This window comes from Epargyreus clarus, unplaced genomic scaffold, assembly GCF_041222505.1.
Source record: "Epargyreus clarus isolate Ecla_fem2 unplaced genomic scaffold, WU_Ecla_fem_2.2 ptg000036l, whole genome shotgun sequence".
Taxonomy (NCBI): Eukaryota; Metazoa; Arthropoda; class Insecta; order Lepidoptera; family Hesperiidae; genus Epargyreus; species Epargyreus clarus.
In genome coordinates, this window is record NW_027332241.1 from 1,486,996 (window position 1) to 1,502,415 (window position 15,420).

The 15,420-nt window shown below is 36.8% G+C and overlaps 1 protein-coding gene across 6 annotated transcripts in view; it reads right to left on the reverse strand.

Annotated features, from left to right (window-relative positions):
* Positions 1-13,706, reverse strand: part of Fas3 (fasciclin 3) — a 197,371-nt gene extending 183,665 nt beyond the window's left edge. For all 6 annotated transcript variants that reach the window (XM_073092509.1, XM_073092507.1, XM_073092508.1 and 3 more), the window contains exon 1: positions 13,444-13,706. The gene's annotated coding sequence lies outside the window, so the exon portion shown is untranslated. The remainder of the gene's footprint in view (positions 1-13,443) is intronic.
* Between the last annotated feature and the right edge of the window lie 1,714 nt (positions 13,707-15,420).

The window sequence follows — 15,420 nt, forward strand, 5'->3', positions numbered from 1 at the left end:
CAAAGTTATGTGTGTATTAGAATTATCACTTGCTAAACGGTGAAGGAAAACATCGTGAGGAAACCTGCATACCTGAGAGATTCTCAAAGGTATGTGAAGTCTACCAATACGCACTTAGCCAGCGCGGTGGACTATGGCCTAATCCTTCTCATTATGAGGGGAGACCCGTGCCCAGCAGTGGGACAGTAATGGGTTGTTGATGATACGACAGTTACGGGATACCGTAGCCCCATTCTGGTCCCGAAACTACAGAAACAAGATTATTGTCCTAATCGCGTAAAGAAACGTTTTTTTATTTAGTTAACACATTTTCACGAAGTAAATACATTTTTAAACAGTGATCTTGAAAGCGAAAAGTTTCCAAACCTGTATACCGTATTAATGGCTTTCAGGAAGTTCGCTCAAGTTTTTTGAGCTTTTTTCCTGAGCTTAATGTTGCGGGTGATTATTGTGTTTATTTTAAGAGGGTTGTTTTATTTATTTTCTCACTAGGTGTTGCCTGCGTCTTCGTTTTCAAAAAAACGATGTTTTTTTTCTTTTTGCAAATTTTCATCCCTTAATCAGCTCCTTGGAAAGTGATTTCTAGAGTTCCGTACCCAAAAGGTATAAACGGAACCTTATTAAGTTATTACTAAGACTCCGCTGTCTGTCCGTCTGTTCGTCTATCACAGGGCTCCATCTCCTGAGCCGTAATAGATAGATATAGACCGCGTAAAACTGCTAGTCCGCTCTGAATATAGAAATGAATGGCGTCGCCATAGCAAATTGTATGACTACACCTGTACCACAGTATAAGGATATCCTTATACTGTGCCTGTACCCTTACCATGAGTTTTCAAAACATCCCAAAATTTTACGTGACGTTTACTCAATCCATTATTCTGTTCCGTTTGCTTCAGTAGACTGAGTAAACGTAACAATAAGTAAGTGCTCAAGTCTTTTTGTCTGCCTCACATGTTCGCAAAAAAAGAGCCATTTTGTCAATTTTGACATTTAATGTTACGTAACTGACACTATAGTTCTGATACAATCCGGTAGGGGCGCTGATTGGAAATTATATGGGTAAATATATATACAAATACCAAACCAGTCATATTTATCAAAACGTAAAAACTCATGGTAAGGGTACTGCTCGCAACAATTTCAGAATGGACTAGCAGTTTGGCGCGGACCATACTAAAGTAAATGCACTGTGAAAATTTGAACTGTCCACCTTACTGTTTAATAGATAAAGCGAAAAACGCCGATAAAATAGAGGTTTCTTATATGACGACTCTCACTTATTTTCAAGATTTTTTAAATTTAGTATTTGTTGCTATAACCACCGTTATACATATTCTGTAGAAAGTTTTCACCTATGAAAGTTCGATCAAAACCGATTCAACCAATGCAAGATTACCCATAGTTACATTTTTTTTATATTTACACCTAAACGATGAGGCAGACGGGCTACCTGATGGAAAGTAGTCACCACCGCCTATGGACATTTGCAACACTCAAGGAGTCGCCAATGCATCGCCGGCTTTGGAGAACTCATTTTGCACCTTTTTTGACTTGTAGCGTGCAAAACCCATTTATTCAAACAAAGCGTTTTCGGAAAAGCTCCAATCATATACAATAGTTTGCCTAGATCGATACGTACCATTACTGATAAAAACTTTTTCAAAAATACACTTCATAAGTTTCTTGTAGAAAAATGCTATTAAACAATTAACGAGTTTTTGAATGATAAAAATGCTGATAAATGATTAATTAATATATATATTGACTTTAAATGAGTGGGTCCGTTACATGTTTAATGTTAATATTAATTGTAGTTATAATTTTCTATAATAATATTGTATGCCCAAAGGCCGGAATATGGCGGATAACTACCCAATGCACACCTTTGTTTTTATACCTTCTTTCTTCTTCTTCTTAGTCGTTCCTTCATGACTGAAGTTCGTGCCTGCTCTGGAAGTCTTTTATGCAGGTGTGCTGCATATCCAGCCAGTGTGCTCGGTCGTCTGCTTTTCTAAAGCACTCCGTAACAGACATCTTGGTGAGGCCTTTGATCTGGTCAGACCACCTAGTTGGTGATCTTCCCCGAGGTCTTTTTCCCTCCACTTTCCCAAATACCATGATTTTTTCTAAGCAGTCATCTCCCCGGCGTGCTATATGACCAAAGTAGGACAGAATTCTTTGGAGGCAGGTGGTTGATAGCCTTGTTTTTACTTTCAGTTCTTTTAATACTGAGATGTTGGTTCTTTTTGCTGTCCATGGGATACGAAGCATTCTCCGCCAGCACCACATTTCAAAGGCGTCGATTTTCTGCCTTTCATTTGCTCGCAGTGTCCAAGTTTCCACGCCATAGAGAAAAATGGAGAAAACTAGTGTTTTTACTAGCCTTATTTTTGTAGCTCTGGATATGTTTCTATCTCGCCAGACTTTTGTACCTATGTTCCTCAATAAAGTTATTTGATTTGATTTGATTTGAAGAGCCCCATGTCATAGCGCTCCGGGTACACCTCAGGAGGAAGTTCATTCCAAATCTTGCACGTCCGTGGCAAGAACGTCCGTCCATACCAACCGACAAAGCAATTTTAATACATACATTTTTATGAACAAGTTTAGATAACGCATATTGAAAATTTAAGTTGAAGTTTGGCGTTCCTCCAGCGCGGATTATTACAGCGAAGCTTAATATTGCTTCTTTCGAGTCGTTTATCATGGATGATTCGATGCGCTTCGCTAGGGCTGACAGACGTTATTTAAATAAATTTATTACATTTAATTCTCAAGTCACAAAGTTGTAGGGAAAATTTATTACTATTCGTATTCCAGGTACTTTACTGTTTAGCTAAATTTTAAAAGAGAACGCCATTTTTTATTTTATAACATGATTCACCTCTTGTTTTCGCTTGCATAATTATGAATACTAGTTAAGTATAACAAAATGTAAAGATTATTTTACAGACTCCTGTATTTATGATAGTTTTTAAAGTGGCAGAGCTCTTTGTGGTTCGACTCCGGCACCACCACCGCCACATTTATTCCTGCCTTATAACAGCGCTGCTGTGTCACTTTGAAGGTCGTGTTAAAAGAGACATACACATCCGAGGCGTTCCAACTCAGTCATCAAAGGTAGCAACGCACCTGCCGACCTCTGGTAGGTATCTTATCTTATCTGGGTTTTATAACAGAAGTCCACGGGCAGCAGTCACTTACCATCAAGACTGCATAGCCGTCTCCTACTTCCACATAAAAAAATAATTCGATTATTTTTTTGACAAATATTACTAAGTTTTTTTTTTTAATTTTGACTGTTTTCACAACCCTGCAGGATAGATGGCGCTCGAAACTAATTACTCGTGAACCGGTTACCCATCTTTCTTCACTGCACTAGATGTTAGACTAAATTCAGCAGTCTAATAGTCTAATGTTAGTCCAAACAATGAGAATGGTAGCGATTTGTTCTAAGCCACATTGACTTGTGACAAACGAAAATAAAATTAAAAAACATTAACGATTCTCTTTTATAAAACTAAGTATTAAACGAGCGGCCTTTTACAGGTGTTGGAATCTTGTGGATCGTCTCCGGCGGCACCACCGCCACACCTATTTCTGTTATACCAACAGTATTAAGCGCTGCTGTGTTCTGGTTTGAAGGCTGGTGTAAGGAAGACACGTTTCCGAGATATTCCAGCTTAGTCCTCAAGAAACGCGGTGCATCTGTGACGGATCTCAGGTAGGAATATCTAATCCTATCTGGGGTTGATTACAGATGTCCATGGGCGGGAGACACCATTAGGTGGACTGCATGCTCGCCTGCTACTCCCATATTATAAAAAGTGACATATCGTCAATCAATATTAATTAAATATTATTATCGTAACATAACATAAGTTCAAACGAATAAATTGTTAATTATTTTTCAAAAAGCGCCCTACAATCACAAAATGTACTTTATTACATAGTCCGCGCTAAACTGCTAGTCCGCTCTGAAGTTGCGAGCATGTAGTCATACAATTTGCTATAGCAACGCGATTCATTTCTATATTCAGAGCGGACTAGGAGTTTTACGTGGACTGTACTTTATTATACCATCCATTAGCTCACCACTTCTAAGCCAAGTGGTCATTCACCACTTACATGTTGCAATAAAACCGTAGCGGTGAGCGATAAAATCTCTTGAGAAACTCCTAATCTTTGATGTACAGTTAGTTACACTGGCCTACAATATAACTGGTATGAGTCACGCAGAGGTCTGGGTTCGACTCCGTGTATTTTGAAGAGAAACAGTATAGTTTTTTCAACACTGTAACATATATTTCTAGTGTGAATCAGTATAAACTGATTTTCTTAGCCACTTAGCTAAGAAACTCGGCGTCTCGGTCGAGGGGTCCGAGGTTCAAATCCCAGGCACGCACCTCTGATTTTTCAATGTTATGTGCGTATTATAAATTAATTATCACTTGCTAAACGATGAAGGAAAACATCGTGAGGAAACCTGCATATCTGTGAGATTTAAAAAAAGAAACTCAAAAGTATGTGAAGTCTACCAATACGCACTTTGCCAGCGCGGTGGACTATGACCTAACATTATGAGAGGAGATCCGTGCCCAGCAGTGGGACAGTAAGGGGTTGATGATGATGATGTGAATTAGTTTTTTGTTTCAGTCAAGACTGAGGATGCCGAATACATATAGGCAAACATCTTAGTCCTCGCGACCTCATGAGTAATGTCTGTTTTATATGGAGTTGGTGACAGATCTTACTTTTTTATTTTTTCTTTTATACCAGACGAGCATGCAGACCAGTAATATGATAGTAAGTGGCTATTGCCGCCCAGGGATATGTGTAATCAACCCTAGGTAGGATTAAATTAGTACCTGAGTTCCGCCACAGGTGCGCCGCTACCCCTGAGGACTAAGCTGGAACGGCTCGGAAAATATGTCTCCCTTACCACACCTTTCAAACCAGAACACAGCGCTTGACGCTGCTGTTATGAGGCAGAAATATGTGGCACCTTCAGGTATTATAATAGTTTTCTTTACCTCACTTTGTAAACGGATTTTTAAAGAAAATGCTTTTCAAACATGTTTCACACACTCGTTAGTGTTGCAAAGTTTAAATGCAACATTACATTGACCAAAACCGCCAACTTGGCATTATCAAAGCGATTCTGAATAAAGTGTTGCATAATTTTCTTGGTTTAGTTCAAGATTCGAGGAATAATTTTGTCTTCAACCCATTACTGTCCCACTGAGCACGGGTCAGGCTAACGAGGTAGGCCATAGTGCACCGCGTTAGCCAAGTTCGGATAAGTAGACTTCACACCTTTAAGAACTTTTTTTGGATCTCTCAGGTGGAGTTTCTTGCGCCGCTTCTTCTCCATAGCGAAACACCTTCCGAAGCGGTGGTAGTTTGTTGACTTTCAAAAAGTATTATATATGAATCAATTTTAAATAAATGAGATTAGAGTTTTCAATTTTTGTATGTTTTCCCTCAGTTATAACAAAAAATAATAATCAATTTCTAGTACACAAATAATTTTGAAAAATTAGAAATGCGTGCCTGGGATTTGAACCTCGTACTCCTTGACTAAAAAGGCCGACTAAGCTATCACTGGTTTCAATAATGATATAACTAAAGTTAATAGACGTGTAGCAAATATACTCATAAGGTCTTGAGGACTAAGCTGGAACACCTCCGATAAGTATGTCTCCATTACCACACTTTCAACCAGAACACAGCAGCACTTAACACTGCTGTTATAACACAGAAATAGGTATAATCACTCTGTCCTTCAAACCATGAAAGTTTTTTCTTTACACATTTCATTCATGAATAACTTCGTGATAAGAATTTATGAATAAAACCCTAATCGAAAGGTGTCAATGTAATTTGGAATTTACATAACATTATATATTGTGTAGATAATTAAAATTATAATAATTTAACAATTAAGGCTATAGTATGGAGGCTAAGGTACTCTGTGACAACAAACCCATATTGAACGAAGAAAGTTATTAAGGTCCTTACTAATGATAAATCTGAAAGTAACTCTGTCTGTCCGTCTATCTGTCTGGTTGTCTCTTCTTCACGCCCAAACCACGGAACCGATTTTAATGAAATTTCGTACAAAGATAGTCCGAGACCCGAGAAAGGACATAGGATAGTTTTTATCCCGGATATCCCACGGGAACTAGGGATGGCGACTTAAGATCGATTAATCGGAGAATCAACCTTTTGGACCCAATACATCGATAATTTTAATCGATATTAGTAAGGATTGAATCATAAACTATGCATTTGATCAAGTGATCATCTTTAGCAAATTTGAAGGTACGAATTTTCAGTTTTATGTATGTTAGTATGTTATATTATATATATACAGAAACTAGTAATAATAATACTGCCTTCGATTATGTAATAAATAGAATAATTCGCGTAATAGTTATAACACTAACTTAATATTATAAAGGCGAACTTGTTTGTTTGTTTGTTTGTTTGTCTGCTTTCACGTCTTAACTACATTTAGAAGGTGGTAGAACCCTTTGTGGTTCGTCTCCGGCGGCACCACCGCCACACCTATTTCTGCATAATAACATGTTAGGCGCTTCTGTGTTCTGGTTAAAAGGATGTGGTAAGGGAGATATACTTTTCCGAGGCGTTCCAGCTTGGACCTCAGTGGTAGCAGCGCATCTGTGACCAGGTAGGAATATCAAAGCCTATCTGAGGTTGATTATATATGACTACGGGCAGCCACTTACCATCAGGTGGACTACATGCTCGTCTGCTACTCCTACATTATATAAAACAACGATTGTCATGAAATTTTGTACTCACGTTTTAAGGGATTCAGAAAAGGACATTGAGTACCATTTATCCTCAAAAATTATCATTTCAGAGATAGATAAAACCCTCTGACCGTGACCGAAGCCGCGTGTAAAAGCTACTATCTAAGCTCAAGTTAAATCCCATTTGAATCATAATGGGACTTTCACTACTAAGCTGTTTATTGTATTTGGAGCTATTTTCGAAATCTCTAAAGACTCGCTAATCTTTTATATACTTATCGTTAAATAGTAAAAGTTAAGTTAAGTAAGCTTGATTTCTCTTTCACTAAGCAGTGTACTTAATTGGGCGTCCAAAGTTCAAATCCCGGACTTCGAATTTTAAAATTTTGTGTGTATTAGAAATTAATTATCACTTGCTTTAACGGTGAAGGAAAAATTGTGAGGAAACTTTCACGCCTGTCTGTCTGTCTGTCTGTCTGGTTGTCTCTTCTTCACGCCTAAACCACTGAACCGATTTTAATGAAATTTTGTACAAAGATAGTCTGAGACCCGAGAAAGGACATAGGATAGTTTTTATCCCGGAAATCCCCGGGAACTAGGGATGGCGATCTAAGATGGATTAATTGGAGTATCGATCTTTTGGACCCAAAACATCGAATATTTTAATCGATATTAGTAAGGATTGAATCGTAAACTATGCATTTGATCAAGTGATGATCTTTAGCAAAGTTGAAGGTACGAATTTTCAGTTTTATGTATGTTAGTATGTTATACATATTAACGCGGGCGAATCCGCGGGCAAAAACTAGTTCTTTATAAAAAGTTATCAGGGGTGTGAAGTCTACCAATACGCACTTGGACAACGCGGTAGACTGCCTTAAAGCTATCACTCTGAACGGAGCCACCATCATCAACCCATGCCAAGAGGACAGCCAATAACTCCAACATATTACAGTCCCACTGCTGGGCACGGGTCTCTTAAGGTGAGAGTAGTTTAAGCCATAGTCCACCACGCTGACCAAAACCACCATATCTTAAAAACTATCATAGTTCAGGAAAGTTTTATTTCCTCCTTAAAACAGTAAAATATTCCGTCATACACAGTTGAACAAACTTAAACCCTTATTAATTTTTCGCTTATCCATTGTATAAAACCAACTGAAATTATCAAAAAAAGGAATAGTATGATTAAAATATTACTATGTTAAGAGATGATAGTAACCACATACAATACCGAAAAATCAAGATTGCTTAAAAATATTTATTTGAAAAGAGAAATAAATGTCAATGTCACTTCCACACTCCCACAATTTAAAGGAATCCAACATCTCATATGTTAATCCGTCGAGCCGTGGGCTGCAGCGTGACAAAGAAAGACATACTTACGCATGAAAAACATACCTAACGAAGGTTTACGGGTAAAATATCAATATTTTAGAGCTCACTGTGGAAAAGCCTTGAAAATATTGGTCATGTAACCTTAAGTAGGTATAATTTAAGTGCCTTAAAGGCTCTTCTGCGAACGCATGATTCATCGCTTGCCTATCTTAACGACGCTATAAAATAACTTATTAATCATAATAGCACTTTGTTAATCAATTTCGATAAATAATGATATTATTTTTGTGCAAATTAATTACTATTTATTTTCTTTTCTTATAATATAGGAGTAGCAGACGAGCATGCAGTCCATTTCAAGGTAATTTACAGTCAGCCCCATCGATCCCAGATAAGATTAGATTCGTACCTGAGGTCGGCTATAGATGCGCCGCTACCCTTGAGGACTAAGTTGGAATCCCGCGCTGTCTTCGTCCCATTAATATCTACAATTTGCTATTGCGACGCGACTCGTTTCTTTATTCGGAGCGGACTAGCAGTTTGACGCGGACTATACCTTTTATATACCATTATAATTATAATAAGGTACAATTCCCGAGGAATAGATAAGACCTCTGACCGCAAACAAACACACGGTTAAAAGTTTGTCTATATACAACCGATCGAACCCGAATTATATACATGTGGCGGTTTTAGCGGTCGAACCAAACTGTTTTTACGTTTCAAGATTTACGTACCCCACCTAGTCTTATTTCGTTAAGGCAATGGATTTGAGATCAATACTTGGGGTTGTAACATCTTATCCAATTACGAAGGGTTCATTAGAGAAAGTAGAAAATGCAGACCTAATTAACTGTTGTAGCTTACGGACATCTGTATGCGAACTTACTCTTATTAGGTTTGTCTTGTTACGTTACTTAGATAAATAAAATATCATAAAAATAGAATATTAGTTATTAATGGTATTTGTGTATTTTTTGTATATTGTTTATACGAATGAATATCGTTATTCTGAAGGTGGTAGAACCCTTTGTGGTTCGACTCCGGCGGCACCACCGCCACACCTATTTCTACCTAATAACAGCAGTGTTAAGCGCTGCTGTGTTCCGGTTTGAAGGGTGTGGTAAGGGAGACAGACTTTTCCGAGCCGTTCCAGCTTAGTCCTGAGGGGTAGCGGCGCATCTGTGGCTGACCTCAGGTAGGAATATCTAATCCTATCTGGGGTTGATTACAGATGTCCATGGGCTGCAGTAGCCACTTACCACCAGGTGGACTGCATGCTCGTCTGCTAATCTTATATTATAAAAAAAAAAATACGAAATATTGTTGCAAACTGATGTGCAGTCCACCTGTTGGTAAGATCCCACTGCTGGGCACGGATCTCCTTTGTGAGCGCCATGTTAGACTTCACACATTTTTGAGATTCTTTTGCACTCTGATGCGTATAGGTTTCCTTGGGATGTTTTCGTTCATCCTTTTAGCAAATGATAATTTTATTAATTTCTTATGACATTCGTACTAGAGATGTGCCGAGTCAGGTCGACTCGAGTCAGTACTCGAGTACTTACATAAACTCGCATACTCGAGTACCAATAGTGATACTCGAGTACCAGTGATACTCGAATACTGACGATACTCGTACACTACAACTACTACTCGTACAAGTAAAAACTTGTTTAATTTTGTGTAGTGAGTGGCGTTTTTTTTTTTTTTGCTCTTCGTGCTATTGGACTGTATGTTGTGCAAAGTACTCGAGTACTTTGTGAATACTCTGGACTCGAGTACTGACTCGATTCTTTTTTATATGAGTACTAAAGTACTCGAATACCAAAAATGGCCGACTCGGCACATCATTAATTCGTACATGGATTTGACTCTGACTCTGCCACCGAGAAAACTTTTTGTATTGTATTTTGTTTCTTTGTACATTTTGTCCAAATCCTATTATATATATTATTGTTTAATAAAATGTAGCTTACGTAGATGCTTAACCACATCCCTCAAAAGAGAACACTGCTGCACTACTTAGCGCTTAGCAGTGCTATTGTAATGTAAAAATAGGGGTGGTATTCCCGCAGTCAAATTATAGGTACCGTTCTTTAACAATACTGCAACACAAATCCTATATGCTAGTAATAGGTGTGGCAATAATTCATATGCCTAATCTACAAATAAAATAATAGAGTTTTTTTTTTTTATTTGCAAAAACTACTTGATAGATTTTGATTTTATTCTTTAGCTAACAATATACCCAACAAACTTGTTCGTAATCCGTAAAAAAATATTGCATTAAAAAGGGTTGAAAATTTATTGTAAAATCTACCGATTTTGAAACAAGTAGATACTTAGCGTAAAACAGTATTTAGCTTCCATTTTAATTTGTAGTTAAATACATGAAAAGTAAAGCATTTTATCTTAAATAGAATAGCAAAATATCCGCTCCTAAAGCAAAATTTTCAGCACACTTAAATTCAAAAGAAAATGTTACTATTTAATTACATTGCATGCTGTTTATAGCTGCAAAGAGAACAAACCTTAAGATTATTTCCGGAACGCTATGACACGAGACATGTCAAAAAGGCACAAAAAGAGCTCTCAAAACTCGACGATGCATTTGCGACTGCTTGCAAATTTATATGTGTCTGCTCTTTCCATTAGGTGACGTCTTATTTTTAGACTGTTCGAAATTCGAAAATAATCATAGTTTTTATATTGTTTTATTTTAAAGGTTGACAGGCGAAAGAGAAATTGGCCAAGTGCGACCTCACACACGGAGGATTCCTCAACATTTTTTATATATATATATTTTTTTATTTCTAGTATTTATTATAGCAGCCATAGAAATAAATGGATTGTGAAAATGTTATAGCCCGCGCCAAACTGCTAGTCCGCTCTGAAGTTGTTGCGAGCAGTTGTAGTTATACAATTTGATATGGCGACGCGATTCATTTCTATATTCAGAGCGGACTAGCAGTTTTACGCGGACTATAACTGTCTACCTATTCAGTTCTTACCCTTTGGGTACGAAACCCAAAAAAACTACTATAATGTGGTCTTAGAGATTTATAAAAGCGGATATTGGTATTAACATACGTTTAAGAGCCCGTAAACTCCAACACAATTTAACCACCATAAAACTCGGCATAAAAAACATCTAAGTGTTTCATGGAGGTTTTTATGTAATCAATTTACTTCACTGGCTTTATTACGACTTGCTTAACTCATAATCTAAAAACCGCGCAAAGTTGCGGGCGAAAGGTAATAGTCTTTTTTTTTTAAATAAAATAGGAGCAGACGAGCATGCAGTCCACCTGATGGTAAGTGGCTACTGCCGCTCGTGGACATCTGTAATCGACCCCAGATAGGATTAGATATTCCTACCTAAGGTCAGCCATAGATGCACCGCTACCCCTGAGGACTAAGCTGGAATACCTCGGAAAAGTAAGTCTCCCTTACCACACCCTTCAAACCAGAGCACAGCAGCGCTTAAAACTGCTGTTATAACAGAAATAGGTGTGGCGGTGGTGCCGCCGGAGTCGAACCACAGCGGGTTCTATCACCTTCAAATATACAATCTTTTTAAAAAGGCCGTTTACTAATTCCGATTTTGCTTACCGGTTTTCCGTACTTACAACACGCTTTGTTTAAAAGTAATACGGATAACGTTGATAAACTCTTGTACCTACTCGTAGATTGAACAAAACATTCCTTACTGGTGACTGTAACTGCGTATTACTGACAAATTTACAACCAATTAAATAGTGTTTACTCGATATTGGAGATTAAGTAGGTATAGTCCGCGTAAAGCAGTCCGCTCGGAATATAGAAATGAATCGCGTCGCCATAGCAAATTGTATGACTACTCCTGCGCGCAACAACTTCAGAGCGGACTAGCAGTTTGGCGCGGACTATACTGCTTCTTGCATATTTTTATAGTAAAACCTAATGGTATCTAACTATTTTTTTTGTAAGAAATTGAAGTAGAAACCGAAGATAATTTGATGTTACATCTTTGCTATCTGTAATAATCTCCAAATAAAATTAAAATCATATATAAAGATGGCGAAAAATGCGTAAAATGCGTAAGTACTTCTTATGACTAAGTTGGAATGCCTCCTGTCCTTTACCACACCCTTGAAAGAAGAACGCAGTGGTACACTGGTGGCGGTAGTGTCGCCGGAATTGTACGACAAAGAATCCTTCATAGGAATGGAAGATTTTTATCTGAATCAATTTGTAATAAATATATTTTAAAATAACAATGTTATCACTGCCGAAATTGTGTCAAAGGACATAGTCCACCATGCTGTCAAGTTCATAATAATGGATTTACAAATAGAACGTTAATTAAAAATACGTTTTTAGGACTCCCTTCACCGTTTTGGTGATAATTCAATTTTAGAATGCACGGAACTTAGGTCTTAATGACCACAACTCTTACTTAAGTATTTATAGATCATAGATTAGTAAAGATTACACACTCCTAACAAGAAAATGTACCCAGTTTTGAGAATTGAAATAGTTGCGTAAAAAAGTTTTGCCACGTCTCCGTGCTAAAATGTCCCTAAAATATTTGAAATAATTATTTATTTATTATGTTAATTACGCAGTATTAGTTATTTATTCGTAAATTTTCTCTAAAAAATGTTTTTATTTGTCAAGAATTCAAAAAAGAACTTACTAAAATAAGCCGTTTGTGGGCTTCATTCAATTTCAAGGCGGCGAAGTATCTTTACTAATCTATGTTATAGATATAGTATCTCTTATTTATACTAAAATCAGATACCTACCGTTACTTACAACTGTGTGTAAAATGTTAGTTGTAATAAATGTATTATTCCGATGCGTTAAAACTTAGTCATCAGGGCTAACAATGCATCTGTTGCTAACCTAAGTTAGGACACTTATATATTTGGTGGACTATAGATATGGAAAGCAGGCTACTTACAAAATGCATGCTCTCATGTTTTCTACTTTTACATTATATAAAGTGTAATAAGTGGAGGGTAGATAGGTATCGAACCTAAAAACTAAAAGTAATTTACATAGAAAATAATCTACGTGACTAAAACCTGTTTATACGGATCATTTCGCAATATATTCGCGATTTAAGACACGTCATTCACAAAATAGGTTAGGTACCTACAAGTAGGTAGCAAAGACAAAGAATTTAATCAAGCTACAATACTACTATAACTCTTACAATTTAAAAGTAATTGAAACAATATCGCTAAAAATGCTACCGCGCTATTTTCATTTGACACAGATAAAAGAAATAATATTTTATTAAAAAAAATAGATAGGCAAAGATTTTTGTACTTACCGCCAAGCACGTATCTGAGATAAGATTTTGTGTCCACTCAGCCACAAGTTAGCACTAAAAATAAACACAAAAAAAGTTTATTTTGAACTTTTCGAGCGGTTTAAAGACGCGGTCGGCACTTCGCCTACGCCACACCTCAAAGCACTTTCAAACCGGTTCCGCGGTTCCAACGGATCCACGTAAAAGTAGTTTCAGTACGCTATCGGCGACTAGCACGCACTCTCCACACGAACGTTACCGACGGACTGGCCGGATTTAAAAAGTTACACAGTGTTGCTAGTTCATGGGAAGAGTTTTGCAACTTGATAGTTGTATATTTTTACCACGTATTTATTTTGTATTACTATTCGATAGTTTTGGTGTTTTAACAACTATTATATTAAGTTTTACTACACGAATCTTTATTAGATTTTAATACAAATATTATTTATATATTTTTATTATACGTTTATATTATAATACGTTTTCATACGTCATAACAGTCGACCAAATTACTATAAAAGACACTAAATTCTGCGATCGTTTTTTTTACAAATATTATATCCTATATACATTACAAGGGTATACATTATTTAAGTATTATTAAGTGAACGTTTATTCAAATTTGTAATATATATATACGTATTTCAGCTTTATTGCACAATTTCAGTACAACATAACAATAATGCGAATAAATACAGGCATATTAATTCTAAATAATAGTATCATATTTAAGTAATAATCACCTATACTTCCGTTAGAAACGTAACAACTTTATAATTGCCATAAACTTATCAGTAGAAAAGCAAGCATTGCTGTAATGGAAATAATAAAACAGTTAAATAGGCACGAATTTATTACTGCCATAAAATATTTTCACCCATAAATGCGCAGTCACTGCACTGACAACCCCGCCTAACAACTTTCATCAAGCGTTCGGCTAACTTCGTGCAACATCGGCTCCGCTCGTAACCGCGCTATGGTTCATGAAATACAAAAACTGCGTTGCCTAGCCGTACAGAAAACAAAAGTGGGCCATCTTTTGTCCATTAACTGTTCGAAATTTTGTTGAAGACATTATCTGCGTGAATTCACGTCTTTATTTTGGGTTCTACTGGACCTTTTTGTTGTTTTTCAACTGCCTGATAGAGGTTGTGGTTTAAATTACCTTTTGATTGTCCAACGGTCATTGCTCGCTTTAGGACTTAAACAAAGCGTTAACTACAAAGAATGTAGGCTAGATGCTAGAAAGGAGTTACTCATTAGGAAATAAGCATACAGAGGGCTATTTAGTTATTTATCCCGGCGAATGCTGCTGAAATGTATGTGAAATTTACTCTCTGTGATAAAACATGGAGTAAAGTTTTAATGAGAATATTAAAATATGTTTATGTTCTTATGATTTAAACACACATTGTGCATTAAGCAAATTGAGATTAAACTAAACTTTTACGCGAATAATAAGATCGTTTATCAAGCCCACTTGTTTGTTTGTTTTATTACTGGGCACATGTCTCTTCTCAGGATAAGACTAATTTAAGGCACTGTGCACCACGCTGATCAAGTGTCAATTGCAAGACTTCGTATAGGCATGCAAGTTTTCTTAAACCTTCATCATTAAAGCATAACATATCAATGGCGTAACTATAACGTACGAGGCCCGTGGCAAATTGCACGGGTTCCTAATAAATGTTCGCTCACGAGTCACGAATACGTACTTAAATGATTGTTTGGCCCTGGCGACCTTTTTAAGGTTCCGTACCCAAAGGGTAAAAACGGAACCCTATTACTAAGACTTCGCCGTCTGTCCGTCTGTCACAGGGCTATATCTCCAGAACCGTAATAGATAGACACATGATTTTTTTACAGAGGATGCATAACAGTGGCAGCTATAACAACAAATACTAAAAATAAGATAAAGTGAATATAATATAAAGGGGGTGTCCATACAACAAACCGGTATTTTTCGGCATTTTTTGATGTAACTGTTAAACCGTA